The following is a 20196-nucleotide window of genomic DNA, read 5'->3' as shown; positions in this document are numbered from 1 at the left end:
GAACTGACTTTGTTTAACGCAATGTTTATAAGAGGAATAACCTACCAGTGTCAGTACAGTAATCATTAACCTCATAACTGTAAAAGCAATCCTAGTTACTCCTTCCTTTGTATTAAATTTCCCAATGTTTTTAAAAGCAGTTTAAATTGATCAAAAATAAAAGTTGAATCAGCAGAATAATCCTCTAGTGACTCGTTGATAACAGGCTTTTTCTGAGATGTGTTGTTAAAAGCTTTTCGTGAATTACCACTTATACTATTTGTGTTTGAGTGCAACCTTTAGTTATTGTTATTCTTTATTTATAGAGCTCCGAGCAATTTACAGAGCCCTACAGTGTATAACATGCATTTACTATACAGATTTATCAGGAAAGTACTACCTGGGTTTATAAACTAGCAAGTACAATTTGTTAAATTTGATGTGCCTGCCTTGGTATATACAGCAACAGTGTTGTATTACATATTTTTATCAATTGTGATACATGTGTACAATATGCTAGTATGTAACTTTTAAAGTCATCGTTAACGTGGGAACTTGAATGAGTAGACTTGTGGTGGCCTGTGAGCATGAATGTAGGAACTGATAACATGGGGGAAACAAATCACACAAACACATCAACGCCAATCAACAATTAATCATCAGTGGTCTTGGGAACCCCAGGGCACATTGATAGATGAGAGGGAAGTACATTTGTTGCTGTGCAGTATTAGCTAGGGAGCTTGGCCAATCAAGACCAGGTAGGTTACACATGGTTTGTGAGAGTTTAGTACTTGGAATGTGAGAATGTGGTCAGGAAGTATAGAGAAGGTTACCTTGGAATACTAGCAGTTTTGTACCACTTTATCCCATGCAGAACACAGTGTAGCTGCCATGGCTGTTATTAATTGGTGGAAAGGTAGCATGGTGTCTTAACATTTTTCAGAAAATCAGCTGTTTTATTTTTTCATGCACAACAATTGATCAAAAAAGTTGTAAACTATTTTGTTTCATGTAAATGTGTGCAAAGAAAATATCCAACAAATATAGCGCAATCTCTACTGAAACCAGGCCAGAGCATGAACCTAAAACTTAAAGGAATCTGGTATTAAGATATTGATCAGCCCGGAGACTGGAGATAACCATGATGTTCTATATAGAAAACCCAAAAATAATTACATTTTGTCTTACAGGATTAAAGATCAGCACACACAAAGAATTGTCCTGGACAACTCTTCTTAAGAAGGATCTGCTAACAAGCCTGAGGCTTTGTCATGGTAGGGAGGAAAGCTTGAATTTACACAAGAACACAATGGCAACAATGCTTGAAAATTAGATGCCATCTTATTTTTGCCTTACACTGCTGATATTGAATACTGTTTTCATTATTTAAACTTTCTCTGCCAAGATCATACATATGATGCTCAGTGAGATAGCAAAACTACATTTTCTTCAACTTTCCCACTATACTACAGGTTACAAAAGTAAAAAGGCAAAAAATAGAAATAAAAATAGACAAAGGTGTAGCTGTACTGTTGTTAGAAAAAAAATGTCAAACAAACAATAAATGAGCTGTTCTTTACCAATAAGCTAGGAAATTACATGCACACAGAATGACTCACAACCGAACACAGAATGAATAACAGTTTTCAATGCTCTGTTGATGCGTCACGACAGAATGTTCTATAGCTAAACAAAACAGAAAATCTGTTAAGTAAGCTACAGGATAAACACAATGTTCAAGTGGGATTTTAAGCACCATAGCTTTTACTGCTCATTTTGGCTCTATAGGTTTAAAGGTGCTGTTGCGCATTTTTGTGTCAAACCATTTAGGGGCAATTTAGCATGACTCTCCCAGCCACCCATAGCACACTTCTTCTTCAACTGCACTGATAATCTACAAAATACAGTAGAAAATTATTAAGTGCAACCCCATCCTACCTTGTTGCCAGTAATAGGCTGTGCGTGTTGGGCTAACCTTCCCCCTACATTCTGAACCTATCAGTACCTGCCAGAATGTGTGAAATGCAATGTCCATGTAACAGAAGCTCTCCTCATTTCTGTTGTATATCTCTTGTGCCCTGTGACCAAGAACAGTTACTACAGTCCATCATAAACTTTCAGAGCCCAAGTATGAATTCTATAGCTTGCAGAGGGGGCCAGGAGCTAGTCTATTGCCCAGAAACCAGAAGCAAAAAAAGAAAACATTATCCTACCACCCATAGAGATGCAAGTGTCCCACAACCCTGAAACCCGAAATCTCCCCTCACTTTTTGTACCTATGCCAGAAACGATGGTCTTGTATGGACTTGGAAATACTCAAGTCTGTGTTTTATGTGTTGTTCTACATTTCTCACTAGGAGTTCAATGTAGAGTTGTGAAAGGCTAGCCCTGTTTAAAATAAAAAAATGAAAAAGTTATTTCAAGAACAGTGGTCTAAGTTTGGTCGTTTCAGGGATTCCAGTAACACGTATAAGGTTCTGCTGTCTGAGAGCAGTTATCCCCTGAGGTAAGGTGAATTTGCAAAAAAAATCTTACACTTGGCAAAGAACTATCACTTTGATTCTAGCTGCCAAAAAGCATCTTTAACAAGATGGCTTGGGGAGCAGGCATAGGGGATCACAGTGTTCTGGGAGAAGGAACAGACATAAGGAATCATATGACACCATAATCACTGTAATGATCTGTAGTGATTATGGTACTTAAAATGCATCTTAAACAGCAGCCTTCAAAAAAAGTTTTTACCAAAATTCAATAAATAATTTGGGGTGCAGCACGCAACCATTTGTTTACCATGGTAACGATGACGAATAAAAAATATAGAGAGCCAGCTAGTGCAGAGCTCCAACTCCTGTCATTCTTCACCTGTCTTTTCTGACAGTTATCCGTTCCCTCAATTCAGAAAATGTTAGTGAATTTATTTAGGGTAAGGAGTATTTTTTATTTAAAAAAAAAAAGTACTGGCTCTTCCATCTTCACATAAGGGATCTAGTTTTGGAATGTTCAGTGTGTACATTAATGACTTTCAAGGAACAATGCAAGCTCAGGATACATCATTACACAGGTGCACATGTCATAATGTTATGATAATTTGCATAGTATGCCAGGAAAACATGCACATTCCAATACACACGTGTAGCAAGCTATCTGGTTTGGCAAAAAAGCATAGTTAAGTTATGAGAACTTTTCTTTAAAGCTGGCCACGCATCAGGGGCAGCCAGTAATCTATCTCTTAGCCAGTACTGACCCTAAATAGACCATCTTAGAAATCTGGCACGCAGATGTTCTTAAATAGTCTTTGTAGCCTAGAAAAGATGAGAAGACTCCAGATTAAGTAAAGAGTAGGCATTCATGACTAATATAAAAAATATAAGTATGTAAATAAAAAGATGAAGAACACAAGAAGCCAAGAAAGATCCCAAAATAAAATGTTCCCCTCCTCTTTCCTAGTTTTTTTTTTTTTTTAACCGCTATTCTTGTAGCAGGATTTGCATTGCCTAGGGCCAGTACACTTCCAGAATGTATAATCGAAATGTCCCAAGGTGATACATGAGGCATTTATTACTGGTAATCCTCGTGTTCTATAAACACTTATAGCCTATATCTTAAATCCAGAACACTGTGACTCCAGCACAGCCACTAGGAATCCCAAGAGCATCAGGAACAGCAGTAGAATCTTGAAGTATCAGAGGATGATTACTCTGTAATAGTTCTGTCATTGTTGAATGAAAACGGGACGTGCAAAGCAATGAATGTGCTTAAAATCTAGTATGTTTGTGAAAGACGTATATATAGAATATGTCAAATTTCTCTATTACACCATATTGTTTTCCACCCTAAACACATATTATATTTGTTAACAAAAAAGTCCCTTCATCCAGGATTCAGATTGTTATATTTTCTATTGACTATAAAAAAATCTTAGTGTCCGATCTATTTAAAGTGTCTATGTATTTATTTATTTTATTTAATTTATGTATTTATTTATTTTATTTTATTTATTTATTTATTTAAACCCCCAGGGTTCGGTAAACATTGCAGTCAAACAGTAAAACGGCAGTATGCTTTGGTACAGTAGTTGCATATATACAGTGCAGTGTCATTGCATTACCTTTTGGATATACAAATCTTATGTACATTTTCGGTGCTTTCTGTGTATTGTTAAGATACTATGGTGCTTTCTGTATGTGGTTAAGATACTACTTTGTTGGTGGTTAATTCCGCAGCCTAAGTGCCGCTCTATGTAGGTATGTTCCCTGAAGATGGAGCTGCGTTTTGGGTGCTTTAACCCCTTGTGTAGTGCTGCCTGTGTGGACACCGAGTTTTCCTGGAAATTCCAGCTCTGGGCTGGATGTAAGGACTCCTATAGAGAGGAGATAGAGAGAGGAAAAGAGAGAAAGAGTATAGGGAGGAGGGTTTACTCAAGACAGTTGTAATGCTACTGTGGGTCTTGTTGGTTGGGGTGGGGGTAGGTGGCATCGGAGAGTGTCCCTGTGGGTTTTGCTCGTTTCAGGCTGTGTAGGTGGAAGGTTTCTATTGTGACTATGGATCCCCTTTGTCATGGGGTTGATACGTCTGGGGCTGCAGTATTTATATACGCATTGCCCTCCAGCCATTCATTCCATTTGCCCCAGGCAGCCAGTTTTTTGTTGTGTCTATCAGAACTCTCGTGAGCCATCTTTTCATATTGGCCGTTAAGTGATATCTGTTGGATCACTTCCACCTCCTAACTAATAGCAAGTTCGCTGCTATCAGTATGTGGAATGCCAGGGTCCCTTGTTGTTTTTTGAGGTGTTCAGGAAACATGAACAGCAGGAAGAATTCCGCTGATTTCTGAATTGGTTTGTGTAATACTCCCCCAATTAGCTTGGCTATTCCCTCCCAGAAGGGTTTGATTATCGAGCATTCCCACCAGATATGTAACATTGTTCCTTTATCTGTAGTGCATCGCCAACATTTGTCAGAGGTGTTTGGGAACATATGTGCTCCCTTGCTGGTGTTAAGTACCATCTGGTTGCTATTTTCCGTATCAATTCTACGTGGGAATTGCATCTTGTGTATTTTTTATGTACCTTGAAGGCCCCATTCCATGCAGCATCAGGTATCGTATGACCTAGGTCTCTTCCCCAGTCCATGGTATATTTAGGCATAGGGAGTTTGCCATCCCTCAGAATTACATCATAACATGTCGCTATTACCTTCTTTTTTGGTATCAATCCCGCGCACATTTTCTCCATAATGGTCATGGTTTGTACTGTTGGCGGGTTGAGAGACCCTGCCTGGTTAGTGGATTTCAGTAGGGATTTCAGCTGTAAATATGGTAGGCAGCCTGTGTGGGGTAGGTCCGGTGACGGACTGATTTGGGGGAAGGGGGTTAGGCCCTCCCCACTTCACATTTGGTGGAGAAACTGTATTCCCCTGCTTTCTCATCCCCTGCAGTCGAAGGTGGGAATGTAGTATTTGAGTATTTGCTTTTTCTTTCAGTTACTTCCTTTTGTCTTTCATCACTTACTACCCTCACTTTAGTTCTCCATTCTCTTTATTTCCTCTTCTTTTTTGCATCTGTCTCCTTAACCTTATCAGCTTTCTGCCCCTTTATATTTGTTCTCCTTTCCTCCACACCATATTATAACTCAATCAAAACATCAACTCTGTTTCAATTACCCTTTTCTTCTTACCTGTTACCAATTACTAAATTCTCCCTTTTATACTTCAGTATATGGTCTCATAGGGTCCCTTTGTATGTTCTTTCTATGTTACCTGCGCATCCAACCCTTTTTCAACTCCTTCCCCAAATATTAGACCTTCTCTCCCCCTCCATATCAGCATTTGGCTCACCCTCATTTTGTTGCAACATCCTAATTTCCATACATTCTATTTTTCCCTACCCCTTTCTCACCACCTATTCCAAGCACCAACTGAAATTAGTGTAGGCTGGTCCATAGAGGCACACGGGGTGTCCCTCCCCCCTCAGCTTTTTTTTTTTTTTACCATTTAATGTATTGGCATTGTAAGGACTATAAATAAGTATGTGCTTGTCATGATAATATCTGTGATTTCTATTCTAGCCTTTACTGATGACTGCAGATGCATGCTGGCATTACATGGGGTAAACTGGTAGAGGCCAATAACTCATGGGGACAGAATCCCACCATTTTTAAACTTCAGCACCCACCATTGGGCTAGGTTTAACCCCTTAAGGACCAAACTTCTGGAATAAAAGGTAATCATGACATGTCACACATGCCATGTATCCTTAATTGGTTAAATCTGCTAAAGAGAAAAAAAATCTCTATTTGCCATATGTTTATGGCTCCTTTCTAACTTTTAGCTAATTCAGCTAAACTTAGTGACCAGCAGCCACATTCCCTGAATCCAGTCTCCTCCAGCAGAAGAATCCAATTAGCGCTAAGAGAGCTAAGCAGGGCCCTTCAGAACTTTTCTCATTGGCTGAGAGTGTCAGCTAAGCACTCTCAGCCAATGAGCACAGTCCTGCATCAATTGTGCCATACTCTACAGAGATATCTGGCTCTTTTCTTTTGGAGAAGTTGCAGAGGATGTGGCAATGGGCAACTGTCAGGAGCCAGGTAATTTGTCAATCCATGCTAAAACAGTTTGACATCTTAAGTGGGACAGTGCCAGGACACTCCTGACACCATAACCACTACAGCAAGCTATAGTGGTTATGGTGAATGTAGTGTTCCTTTAATTACTTCCTTCTTTTTATTCCTTGATCCTCAACAGTGAACTCAGTGCTCTGGCATCTACTTGTTCTAGTTGACTATATTAATTTTGATCCTCAATGTAACACAGGAACTGCACTCAATCTTCAACCTTAGAACCAGGGTGCAACCAGATCCAGGTTCAGCACCAAATCTCAAATGTAATACTTCAAAAGAAAGGATAAGGGCACTCCAAAGGTTCAATTTCAGGCAATTTATTGTCACCAGAATGTGCAAAACAACGTTTTGTACAGTGTGGTCTTTATCAATCTTGAACCTTTGGAGTGCCCTTATCCTTTCTTTTGAAATATTAGTTTTGATGACACGTAGCCACTGAGAGGGGTGTTACCTGGACAGGTATTACACAACACTGAACTATGTTGCAATTCAACACATTACTCTGAAGCACTACAGACTAGTAAACATTAATAGGATAAATAATCTTACATCCCATGCATTTCAACCACATTGCATTTGTTTCATATTTTGTTTATAACACTGTTAAAAATGAGTTTCTATATGGAAATCCTACAATCTGATAGCCAATACATTTTCTTTTTAACAGTCAAACGTGTTGATTCAGTTCACGCCATCTGAATATTACAAATCTACTGTTGCAAGAGTTCAAACAGTCAAACTTGTTGAAGTCATTGACCAAACGACAAAGGCATGCAAAATGCTGAGGCTAATGCATTTTTAGAAATACATGACAACAATGTGTATCTCAGCTTTTTTTACCATAACACTTTTAGAACCAAAGATGCTTATGCAAAAAAATTGTATAAAAAGGTGTCCAACGTGCATATTTTTTTTTTTTTATGGTGTCTGTCAAGGTTAAGATGAGTCTTGAAATGCTGATGTTGACACAGCGGGTAGTCCCCTCTCTATTATATTTTAAGCAATGGGAGTGTACTTGTTTGGATTACATCCACAATTCCATGTCAAGAACTATGATCTCCTTAAATGAAGCATGACCAAGATTGGAAATCCAGAAAGGACAGGAATTGTTATTTCACGGAACTGCTTCAACCAGGGTCAGTACTTTCAAATGCAACTGGGTGAACAAAGGGGTTTAATGTGTCCATAAACTAATCTTCATAAGTGAAGCCACAAAGGGGAGAGTTCTCATACATTCTGCAAATAAAGGGAAGCTCCTTTTGATTCTCTACCCAAAATTCTAGCTGCTTTCAACCCATGTGAATCCGACAATATGCAATTTAGTAGTTTACAGCCAACAGTCTGCACAGGTCATGAGCTGAATAGAGGATGTGGAGAGTTCACTAACCAGAAGACCACCTGCAGAGTTCTATTAATCACTCCAGCTTTCCTTGTCAGTAAAACAGATACAGTAACTTGGTGTACTCGGTATTTCTAGACATTATAGCGTTTCCCCAATATGAGTGTCCATAGATCTGAGAAGGTCTCTCAAGCGTTCACAACAGAATACCTAAATACTGCTTAAGGATGTAAACAGACTGAAACACGAATGCACTCACAAATCTGATCATTTTCCAGCTGCTCGGCACGGCAGAGAGCACAGCCACAGAGCGTACTTGCTCAATGTTTCTACTACTAAATGAACTCCAGGCCTAAATTAGTCTGGACTATTGATTAGTCCCCTGTAGGCATTCTGTATTAGAATTTTGCTAAAGCTTGTGATGAATAAAAGCGTGACCTATAGCTTTTGAATTAATAATGATAGTTTTTTTCTTACCGCAAATAAAATAAATTACTATAAAATTTTAAATAGATGAATACACTAATTGCCACGATGGAGGTTTGAAATTCCAATGTAGGTGCACGTCTAGAACAATGCCATGCTTATTTATGTAAATGAAAAATAATGATTAACAGCAAAATATTATCAGCTGATGTTATTTCCCTTTAAACACCTTGCAGAATGTAAGCTACAGATATATCTGCAGATTTTTTAAAATGACATCAAGTGCTTGTCTCAACTGAACCATGGCGGCAGCTTCTGTGACTGTGAAATTGGCTGCCGGCCTCTACGTAGAGTTTCAGGTGCATCAGCTACACACAAATTAATGTTGGAAAAGGCAACTTGTTCAAACATCTGGCAATGACATATATCCTTGCTTTAAATGTAATGTCGAATGTTACGTAGAATTTTATATTTACTGTAGAAACGTGATCTTGTTAAAGGGGCTGCAATAAGGACATATTTTCACTTTTTACTCATTTGTCTTATATGCTGCAACATGCAAAACAATCCAGAGTTATTCCAAATTGAGTAATAATATGTTATACCAGTGATGTCTACACAAAATGACGTCTACACAAAAAAATCCAGCTTTTCAAACTTCACTAAAAAGAAAAGTTGTGAGGCTGATTAGCTGTTAAATTATGAACATTTCAAAGACAGCTTTTTGGAGAGAATCAGTTTAGCAGCAACAATGATACTGGGATAGGAGAAGGAAAAAATAAACAGTCCTGCTTACAGTTTCAGGTACCAGCAAGAAAACTGTTAAATCTGATAGGATAAATAAAGATAAGTAGTATATACAGAAAGGGATAGCACATGCAGGAGGAACCAACATCAAACCTAGTGCCACAATGTCAATGTCACCAAACCACAGAAGACCAGACACACAGCTAAGTGGTTTAGGGATTTATATCCACACCAGCAGGCATGGAAATAAATCCTAAAAAACTACTTTTGTAAATGGTATGCCATCATGGTGGTAATTCTCATTCCTGGGCTACCATACGGTCTCAGAGGCAACATAACCAATCTGGCGAATTGCAATGTGAAAAAACTGAAATGCAAGTCTTATATTTGACACTGTAACTTTTAAAAACACCATAAAACCTGTACATAGGGGGTACTGCTATACTCAGGAGACTTCGCTGAACAGAAATATAAGGTGGACTTTCTGCCTGGTTTGTCAGGCAGGTCCCTCACACCGTAATTAATAAAATTACTTACTTATGTAAAAATATGACATAAATATATACGTAGAATTCAAATATGTTCATATATAGAGATATATACATATATATTTATTAATATAGATATATATATAATTTTGTTCTACGTGTATTTTGATATCAATATATATATATATATATATATTAATATCAAAATACAGTTAGACTGGAATTACACATGTATATATAATTTGTATTTATTTTTTATTATTTTTTTATTTTTAGTTTTTGAACTTATTTTATATTACATATATATATATATATATATATATATATATATATATATATATATAATTATAACTATATATATATATATATTTATATATATATATATATATATATTTATGTAAAATTAATATCAAGTTGTATTTTAATATTAATATTAAAATATTAAATATTAATATTAAAATACGCTTAGAGACATAGTGTATGTGTATGCATGTTTGTATATTTATATACTTAGATCATATATATATATAATAAATATATATATATATATATGATCTAAGTATATATAATTTAATTTTATACTGTTTTTAAACTCTATTTTACTTTTATACAGGCCGCAAAGGGATGGCACTGCTGTGGATGACTATTCTGTCCATGTGATTGCATCCTCATCGCGATCACATGGCCGGGGAGGGCCGGATCAGCAGTAGGAGGACTCTCTGGGATGCCAGGCAAGTCCCCCATCATGATCGCTGACAGGTAAGTGCATAGGACAGCGGGGACGTACTATGGCACCACTGCCCAAACACAAAATAAATAAAAATCACTGTTTAGTAGATTTACCACAAATCAAAACATACATGCATTCAATTATGTATTTTTTTATTGGGGCTAGATCTAAACACAGCTTGTAAAACATGCATCTCTCTTCTCTTTTGTCTTTGCCAACCCTCCCTTTTTAATCCCGCCCAAACTTCCTCAGCTGTCCAATCACAGTCTTCCCAATACAGCTCAATGAGAAGTCTTTGCAAGGCAGGTCCTCTGGGTAATTGCTGCCTCTTGTCTTTAGCTCCACTGATCTAACCAAACCAGGAAGTAAAAGGATCAGTTGTCTGATTGAAAGCCAAGGGGTGTCACCAGGTAAATTCATAAGTGTCAATTTCCACTGAAATCTGCACTTCTTGCTAAATGAGAAAAGGAGTGCTTTAGGGGTGTGGAGAGTCCCTTTAAGTTTTCTTTTAAGTTTTATATTTTGTTGATCCCTAGTCACTAATGCTACAATCACAATGCTCTTTCCACCCAAACACACTGCAAGTGGCATACACTTTTTACTAAACAAAACAAAATGTAAATTTAGATATCAAATTAAAAATTATAGAAAATCATATGCTGAACATCTACATTAACAATCTACAAATATGCTCTAAACCTAGAGTTTGTTGAGGCAAATAATTGAAAAGCTGTTTCATTATTATACTCAATTCATAGGCCATTTAGCATTGTTTGCATTTCTTTAGCTATCAATTCTATGTTTAATTATGATGATTTTTTTTCTCAAAATTAGTGCAGCATGACCTAATTAGAAGCAAATGCATACACCACTTCATCATTCATTTCTTTAATTAACAATTAAGAAAGCTACTAATGTAAATTAATAATTGATATTGACATTTCATCGTGGTGCAGATGTATTATAGTTCTGGTGTTACTTCAATTTTAAATGCAGAGTTTGTGAAGACAAAATGAATAGTCAACGAATAGAGAAAACCTATTTAAACTCATTAATCTCGAAGCTCAAGAAAGCTTTGCATGAGCCTTACCTCGGAGAACAAGTGTGGGACTCGCACTTTCCAGGATTTTTAATATTATGTTTGTATATACCTTTATTTAACAAATATACATTTGGGAGTTGGAAAAAAACAACAACATTGAATGTAGAAATACAAACCTTGTTAAACTGCAACTAAGCCACCCTATCTTAGTTTCCTATCAATTACTGTTATTGGCTCTGTCCTTCGCACCTGACAGTCATCATAGAAAAAGCATAAAAGGAACAGGAGAAATAAAAGAATGTATCTATATCTCCAATTTTTCCGTTTTTGCCCTGATTTTGCCTTGTCAGGACGGTCCTATGATGTCATTTATTAAAGCTTTAAAGGAACACTACACTGTTAGAAATACAAAACTGCATACCTAGCACTATAAAGTCTCTCTGCCCCCCTTCCCTCCTGCTCCACCAAAGGGTTAAAACCCTTGATAATCTCGCTTATTCTGATGACAAAGTCCTTACACGCTGGCTCCGTCTCTGCTTCCTCCAACATCAGCACAGAGGGGGAACCTAACGTGCATGCACAGCAAGCACTGTACGCACATTAGGCTTTTGAAAGATTTGCAGACCCTGGATGTCTGCATGCACAGCACAAGGGTATCTAGCCACCAAAGAAAGTCTTAACCATGCAATATAAACATTCAGTCTCTCTGACAGTGCACCCAGGCCACTTTAATGAGATGAAGTGGTCTGGGTGACTATAGTGTCCCTTTAATATACATTTGAAAGAAGTCAGAGCATCTCATAAAAAAAAGGTTAGAGGAACACTATAGGCATCCAGACCAATTAATCTCAATGAAATTAGGTGCCCTGCCCCCCCTCCTCCTTTTTTAACTTCTGCTGAAACCATTGCTGTTCTGCCAGAAGTTTTCAGACCCTATGTGAAACATTGCAACATAAAGCACACTGTATACTGTCTCAAGTATTTCAGTATTTCCTTTCACAAATTTTAGTATAAAAACTAAATTAAGTGAAAAATTAAAACTGTGTTAATTTACATATGTCAATTTTTATTTTGGCTTGAACAGCAGTCTATACCTGAATTGCTGTAATGTGATATGTTTATATTATATATATGCCTTAAATAAATTAATCACACACTCCTGTTGGGTATAAAAGGGTATCAACAGAGCAGGAGATAAGAAATTCTAGATTAAACAATATATACAATACAGGAAGTTTAAACATTAGATCTCTCTCTACAGGAGGTGTTTAGGAAGGCTGTGCAAGTCACATGCAGGGGGGTGTGCCTAGCACTGTATAAACAAAGTGATGTACTTCCTATAGGGCAGAAAATTGAGCAGTTAGATTCCATACGCCAAAATTACTATGTTCTTTTGGTGCTTATAGTGTTTTTTTAAGATTCTATGAAAAGTATATAGGTAGTACAGAAATTAAGGATAAAATTGTGTATATATCTGATCAGAAATATATATAACTACATACTGTAAATGTACTCTTTTTTATTTTTATTTATTTGTTTCTCTTTTAGAGAAATAATTTGGGGAATACAGTGTTTTAGAGAAAATCTAGCAAGGAAACTGACTCGCGTAGGGATATAGTTTCCTAAAAATACCAACATAAATGAATGTGTGTGTATATGAAGATTTATGTCCACATACAGTCGACCAAATTACGTGAAGTGTCAGAAGTTTACAAACTGCTATAGCAACCAGCATATAATCCCTAATCTTTACTCTGTGACATCTGGTCCCTATATCATCCCCCTCCGGGATGCCTGTGAGGCCAGTGATAACGCTTGTTGTAGTTTACTAGCATTGACTCCTCATGATCACTCTCTCACCCTCATGTCTGGCTATTTCTGTTACTCTTAAAGCTTGCAATGCCAATTTGACCCAGACATTTATGTTTAGCCTGTTAGTTATAATTTATTATTTTCTAACTATTCAAAAGTACAGTCCTCTCTTGGCATTTCATACTGTTGTTGCATCCATGTCTTGTTGTAATTCATCTTGTGAAATGTACCTGCTTCCCAAACTGTGCACTACAAAAAGAAAGAATTATAAAAAAAAAAAAAAAGTTCCTGTTTGTCCCTTTAAAATGTTGCGAGGTATGCAGCAGGGTATGGCATACAGCATTCTGATCCAGGAAGCATAGAAAATGATGTTAAATATGTTATCGTGTTTATACATATAGATTTTGCATTGTTTGCTAAGCTTCCATTGTACCAGAATCCATATTTCAGCCATAAGCTCTCAAATAATCAAGACATAGTCTTCTAGTTTTTTATTTTATTTATTTTTCGTAACAATAAGTCAATATGCTACCAAATGTGAATGGCATGTTTGTCTAGTATGTTGAGTAAAACTAATATGAGGACAGAGGAAGAAGATTGCACACTGCCCTGACATGTAGCCAGTTCAAATATGGCACAATCTGTGACCTTCTAGACTATTGTACGAGGCCTGACACAATAACGGAACACATTGGTTACTATAACCACAGCGTCTGCTTGTAGACAAAGCGAGGTGAAGCAGCAGCTGTTATTTTGTGTTTATTCAATGTAGAGACCATTGTAATAGGCTCTTGTCATTTGCAATATAAACACCGTTATTGACAGCTCTTCTTCATCGCCTTTATTATTAGGGAATCTCATGACGATGGAGGAATGGCCCCAACAGCAAGAGAAGGAATATTCTGAGCTTAATGGAAATAATAACTTTCATTCAGAAAAGGAGATCCACACCAGGCACGTTAGGATCAATTTACTAAGTGGAGTCATCAACAAGAAACTACCACCATAGTGAGGTTGCAGTAAAATTCGATTTACTAAAGAATTATTTCAGTGCAAATGTTGAGTAAGGACTACATAAATATGAACATATATACTAATTTAAATGGACGTATTTCTGGGTTAAATCCTACGATTCCCTATGACAAAATGTCAGACCCGTCGCACCGAGCACATGAAACGTGTCAGATTTGTTTTTCTCCCGCTCTCTCTCTCTCTGCTCTCTACCATGTTGTTTTTATAATCATGTATATAATAATACAAATGTGTACATTCACTTTTGGGTTGAGACTATATTTGTGGCATTCATGCTGGAGAAGCCGGTCATTTTTTCATGAGAAACATAGAAACATAGAATGTGACGGCAGATAAGAACCATTCAGCCCATCTAGTCTGCCCAATTTTCTAAATACTTTCATTAATCCCTGGCCTTATCTTATAGCTAGAATAGCCTTATGTCTATCCCACGCATGCTTAAACTCCTTTACTGTGTTAACCTCTACCACTTCAGCTGAAAGGCTATTCCATGCATCCACTACCCTCTCAGTAAAGTAATACTTCCGGATATTATGTTTAAACCTTTGTAACTCTAATTTAAGACTATGTCCTCTTGTTGTGGTAGTTTTTCTTCTTTTAAATATAGTCTCCTCCTTTACTGTGTTGATTCCCTTTATGTATTTAAATTTTTCTATCATATCCCCCCTCTCTCGTCTTTCCTCCAAGCTATACATGTTAAGTTCCTTTAACCTTTCCTGGTAAGTTTTATCCTGCAATCCATGAACCAGTTTAGTAGCCCTTCTCTGAACTCTCTCTAAAGTAGGATTGTACGCAGGGGTGGACACCCCATGCCAACGCCCCAGACATGTGGATATGGAATGCATGCAAAAGAATATCTAAAAGCATAAGAACACCATCACACACTAACACAGGTACCAAATTTTAAATCTTAAAAAAATGAATTTACCACAACCGCATATTAGCATTAAAACATTACTAGACACAGTAAAAAATAACAAGAATGTCTGATTTTGTATTACAGATACTTTTAGAGAGTTGGATCGAACAGAACATTTTATTAAGTAGAGTTAGTAAGTTAATAAAAGGGAAATTAGGCATTCCCTGATACTGTAATTATTGAAAAGAGTGGTTTGGGTCAGGGGGATTTAGCATATAGACCAAGGGCTGTGGAAACACAAAATTCTAAAATAGATTTTTATGTTATGTTTAATGTTAAAAATGAGTGTGACAAAAAAATAAAATGAACAGATATAAATTAAGAGGGGAGAATAGCAGGCACTGCTACTAACTCTTAAATTGCAATTGCTAATCCACTATTCCTGGATTGTGTTCCATGCCATCGCAAACAGGGCAAGTGTCTTCCTAAGTGAAGCTATTCAAGATGGCTGCAACCATGGTTAATGATTCGCTAACAACAACAAAGCATCACTACAGGGATTCTCTGCACTGAGCACAATCCTATAGTAACTATATAGACTGTGCAGATCATGTCTTTTTCAATGTTAGCTTTAAGGTTAGTAAATGTTTATGAGGTATTGGAAATTTCATTCATTGATACATTTGAGAAGACTTGTGCTTTTTAACTATTTGCCACCAAAAAGACAATGGTGACAATAGAATAGGGCAACAATACAATTGGATTAAGGCACTTTTCCTTAGATAAATCTTTTGTTCATTTACCTTAGATCAGGGTTTACTGGGAAATAAAACCCATAAACCTTTGTTTGACATTGCCTCTTGAATTACAAGACAATAGGAGTCTTCTTATTTATTATCCTGTTTTACGAATCCCATCTCATCTCAAATACATACTAATGGAGCGATAAATGCCTTATATCTTATTGTACTCCAGTACAGGGTAAACCGAAGAAATCATATTCATTATATAGAGCTAAATTCATACTATGTTATAACATTTCAAAATAAAATACAATGTCAATAATACTGTTTTAATTCACTCTCTTATTTTCGAATGCTCAATTTAAAGGGGAACTGTCACCTCTTTAGAATTGACACCATTAATTTAACCCCTTAAGACACATGACGGAAATATTCCGTCATGATTCCCTTTTATTCCAGAAGTTGTGTCATTAAGGGGTTCCCCTATGACTCGTGTTTACCTTTTTTTTCATCAGACGCTCTCTGTTATTTTACATTTAGATTTAGATATAGAAAATGGCATTGTAGTCCAGTTCAGACAAGGTAAGGCCTCCTTTAAAAGATAATGTAGCATCACACAAACAAATGGTCAACGCGTGATATGGTAGATTTTCATTATTTTATTTAATGATGTAATTTCCAAATAAGTTAATGTTCCCTTTTAATTTCTGGGAACAGCAGAAAATTCAAGTTGAAATTGATCAAAACTTTATAATAGGGTATGCAAATATAAAAAAAAGGCTTTTGATGCAAATCTTTATTAATTCATTTCAATCTACCTCAACTACATTGCATATCTTTTTTTCTAAGAGTGTAGTATATTAATCTTAATATGTATGCAGGTTTTCTGTTTTTTGGGGGGGGAGAATTGACAACGACAATTGAGCCCTACCTACTGCCTAATGAGTGTTAATTTCTTAATTGTAGACATTACTGATCCTGGAAATCTTTTTACATCATGCAATTTAGTGTAATTTTCCCTCTTTCATAATTTTACAACCTCCCAACAAATCTAGTAAGTACAATCAATATTTATAAAAAAGAAAAACAAACAAACAGAGGAAACATAGCTAAGGTCTATGAAAGGAATTAAGTATAAGAGTGACAGGTACACATCATAATAGTGCCTCTCATGTTAATTACAACCCACTTGTAATTCTAAGCCCACACAAGCAGAACCCTCAAAATCCTGATTTGTAACTTGGCTCCAATGTTTGACATTATCTGGCCATCCACTTATGGTAACATTTCGACCACCAGAGGGTGTTTCTCAGATATGACAACACTCACTGATTGCTCATGCTAGAGTTACCGGAGACTCGTTTTAAATTACTATTTGGGACCTAAAGCTGACAGTCTCAACTCAAGAACAAAACTGCTTGTATTTTTTTTTTTTAACACAAATAGTGTTTATATTCTCTATCTATTCTATGCTAAATGTTTAAATCAAACTGAATTGAAAAAATATATATTTTTGAAAATTTCTACATCTTGAAACATAGTGTTCTTGTGAAATCTTGTGAATCTTTTCAAAACAGGTACGGACAACTACAATTTACTTTCTACATTACTCCGACAGGTGGAAGCCTTTGAAATGCAAATAAAATTATGCTTTGTAGTATAAATCTGATTTATTTTCCATTTCCAATATGCTGACTATTTGTTGAAATATATTTTGCGCTGTTTCTGTGTCTATCCATTCTATAGCACCATAATTACAAAAAGCTGCAATTAAGCTGCCACGATGTGAGGAGCAGGGACCAGAATTAAGGCACAATTTTTAACTCTAGTGGAATACAATGTCATAAAGTGGGTGTTTCATCCTGGTGCACATGTAGACTAAACTAAACGTATGCACAACCAACGCAGGAAAGTCCTCAATCTAGCACAGATTTAAGAGCATTTAATTATGCAGTTGCACTGCATTTTGTTCAGGTTTTCTTTGGCATTCTAAATCTGCGGCATAAAATTGGGACTAACTTGCTGAAATTGGGACTTTTGTCAAGTATCTCATATCAAAACAACGCAAACAAAAAATCTAGAATAGTCAAATAAATTCCCTTACACTCAAACGAGAACAAACTTGAAAGTAACAGCTTGTTGCAATTTGGAGAAAGGATTACAACAAAGTATTAGTAATGTTTAAGTCAGAAGACAAAAATCTGAGATAACGGCCCCATATGAGAAAAAAAATAAAAAATGAATTAGTCTGAATGCACATCAGCCAAATAACCCGAGCACAACAAAAAATAGCCAATACTCACAAGAGCCAGAGGCTTGATCAAAGCAGACTCAAACATTCAGCTGTCAGATACAATACAGGACCTAATAGAGAGTAGGAAATAAATATATAAAATGTTAATTTAAACATTTACAATTTTAAATCAAATAAAATTATTTAATAAAATGGTAATCCATTAACAATATTTCAATAAATAATATTTTGCTATTGTTTTTAAGCATTTAAACCAGCATTGTTGAAAAGGTAGCTCCCTATATGTAGTAGTACTAAAAATGTCATGATGCTTAGCCAGTCTTTAGAATGGCAAAGCATCATGGGCATTGTAGTTCTCAAATTTCTGAGGATGAGGGACTGAGCCTGATCCTCGCACTGTGCAGACGTGTGGTTCCCTATCATCAAGCTTTTCAGAGAACCATCATACATGTACTGGGTCACAGGCTCCCGGGCGCTCAGATTGATACCCTTCCTGGAACCTTTCAGAACCGGATGCTCGGATAAGCCTGCTGCGGCCTGCTGGGAGCAGAGTTGGGGAGATGCGGCTGACCTCTTGGCTCTTTTGCTCCTGGCTCAGACCCACTGCACTCCCACCCATTGCTCCCTTTGGACCGGTGAAGGTTATCCTGGTCCCCTCTGGACAAGAGCATGCTGTGTCGCCTATACTTACCGCTTGGTTGAAGCGGACACTGAATTGCTCTCTGTCTCACCAAGATGGCGGCTGTCTATCTAACCGACGTACATGGCGTGAGTTCACTACAGATGGCCCACCACGATTCCACTCCACTCTGCTTGAAGTGGCTCGATGAGATCTTCCACCAATTCTGGCAGTCACTGCTTGCACGTAACTCTGCTTACAGACTGCGGCAGCTGCAGGGAGACTGGAGAAGCACAGAACCATTGATGAAGAGGCTTCTTCGGGGCAAAAATATCAAGCGGCAGAAGCTGAAGCAACCTCGCATCAACCAACTCAGGATGAGAGCCATGCGAGGCTTGACCTCACCGCATCACCGATATTGGTGGAAGATTAACCACAGACAGCGGTGACAGTCACCTACACCTCTTGCACAGGCCTGGGGCTGGAGGGGCACTTTGTTTTGATGTGTTGTCTTCCATGGAGGAGAAGTAGCGCTGCCACTTAGAGGAGTTGGCTGGACTGAGCTTCCGGTTTATCACCTGAGTTTATATGTCACCCAACCTTATCTGATACTGTTTTATTTGTTTTTGCAGTCCGGCAACTCGTGTCAGTTTATATTTCCTGTTTATATTATAAGCTTGATGCGACATAGTACCATGATGTGACTGGGTCCAAATGTATTATTAATCCTCATGTTACCTCCTAATATACAGTTGCAAGAAAAAGTATGTGAACCCTTTGGAATGATATGGATTTCTGCACAAATTGGTCATAAAATGTGATCTGATCATCATCTAAGTCACAACAATAGAGAATCACAGCCTGCTTAAACTAATAACACACAAAGAATGAAATGTTGTCATGTTTTTATTGAACACACCATGTAAACATTCACAGTGCAGGTGGAAAAAGTATGTGAACCCCTAGACTAATGACATCTCCAAGAGCTAATTGGAGTGAGATGTCAGCCAACTGGAGTCCAATCAATGAGATGAGATTGTAGGTGTTGGTTACAGCTGCCCTGCCCTATAAAAAACACACACCAGTTCTGGGTTTGCTTTTCTCAAGAAGCATTGCCTGATGTGAATGATGCCTTGCACAAAAGAGCTCTCAGAAGACCTACGATTAAGAATTGTTGACTTGCATAAAGCTGGAAAGGGTTATAAAAGTATCTCCAAAAGCCTTGCTGTTCATCAGTCCATGGTAAGACAAATTGTCTATAAATGGAGAGTTGAGCACTGCTGCTACTCTCCCTAGGAGTGGCCGTCCTGTAAAGATGACTACAAGAGCACAGCGCAGACTGTTCAATGAGGTGAAGAAGAATCCTAGAGTGTCAGGTAAAGACTTACAAAAGTCACTGGCAAATGCTAACATCCCTGTTAGCGAATCTAGAATACGTAAAACACTAAACAAGAATGGATTTCATGGGAGGATACCACAGAGGAAGCCACTGCTGTCCAAACAAAACAT

At 37.1% G+C, this 20196-nt stretch overlaps 1 protein-coding gene across 19 annotated transcripts in view; it reads right to left on the bottom strand.

Moving 5' to 3' along the window:
* Positions 1-20196, bottom strand: part of NRCAM (neuronal cell adhesion molecule) — a 209345-nt gene that overhangs the window by 129086 nt on the left and 60063 nt on the right. For all 19 annotated transcript variants that reach the window (XM_063446890.1, XM_063446889.1, XM_063446896.1 and 16 more), the window contains exon 2: positions 18118-18178. The gene's annotated coding sequence lies outside the window, so the exon portion shown is untranslated. The remainder of the gene's footprint in view (positions 1-18117; positions 18179-20196) is intronic.

The sequence above is a fragment of the Pelobates fuscus genome, chromosome 3 (assembly GCF_036172605.1).
Source record: "Pelobates fuscus isolate aPelFus1 chromosome 3, aPelFus1.pri, whole genome shotgun sequence".
NCBI classification, from domain to species: domain Eukaryota; kingdom Metazoa; phylum Chordata; class Amphibia; order Anura; family Pelobatidae; genus Pelobates; species Pelobates fuscus.
The sequence above is the reverse complement of the archived record's forward strand: the minus strand, read 5'-3'. Positions and strand labels throughout refer to the sequence as shown.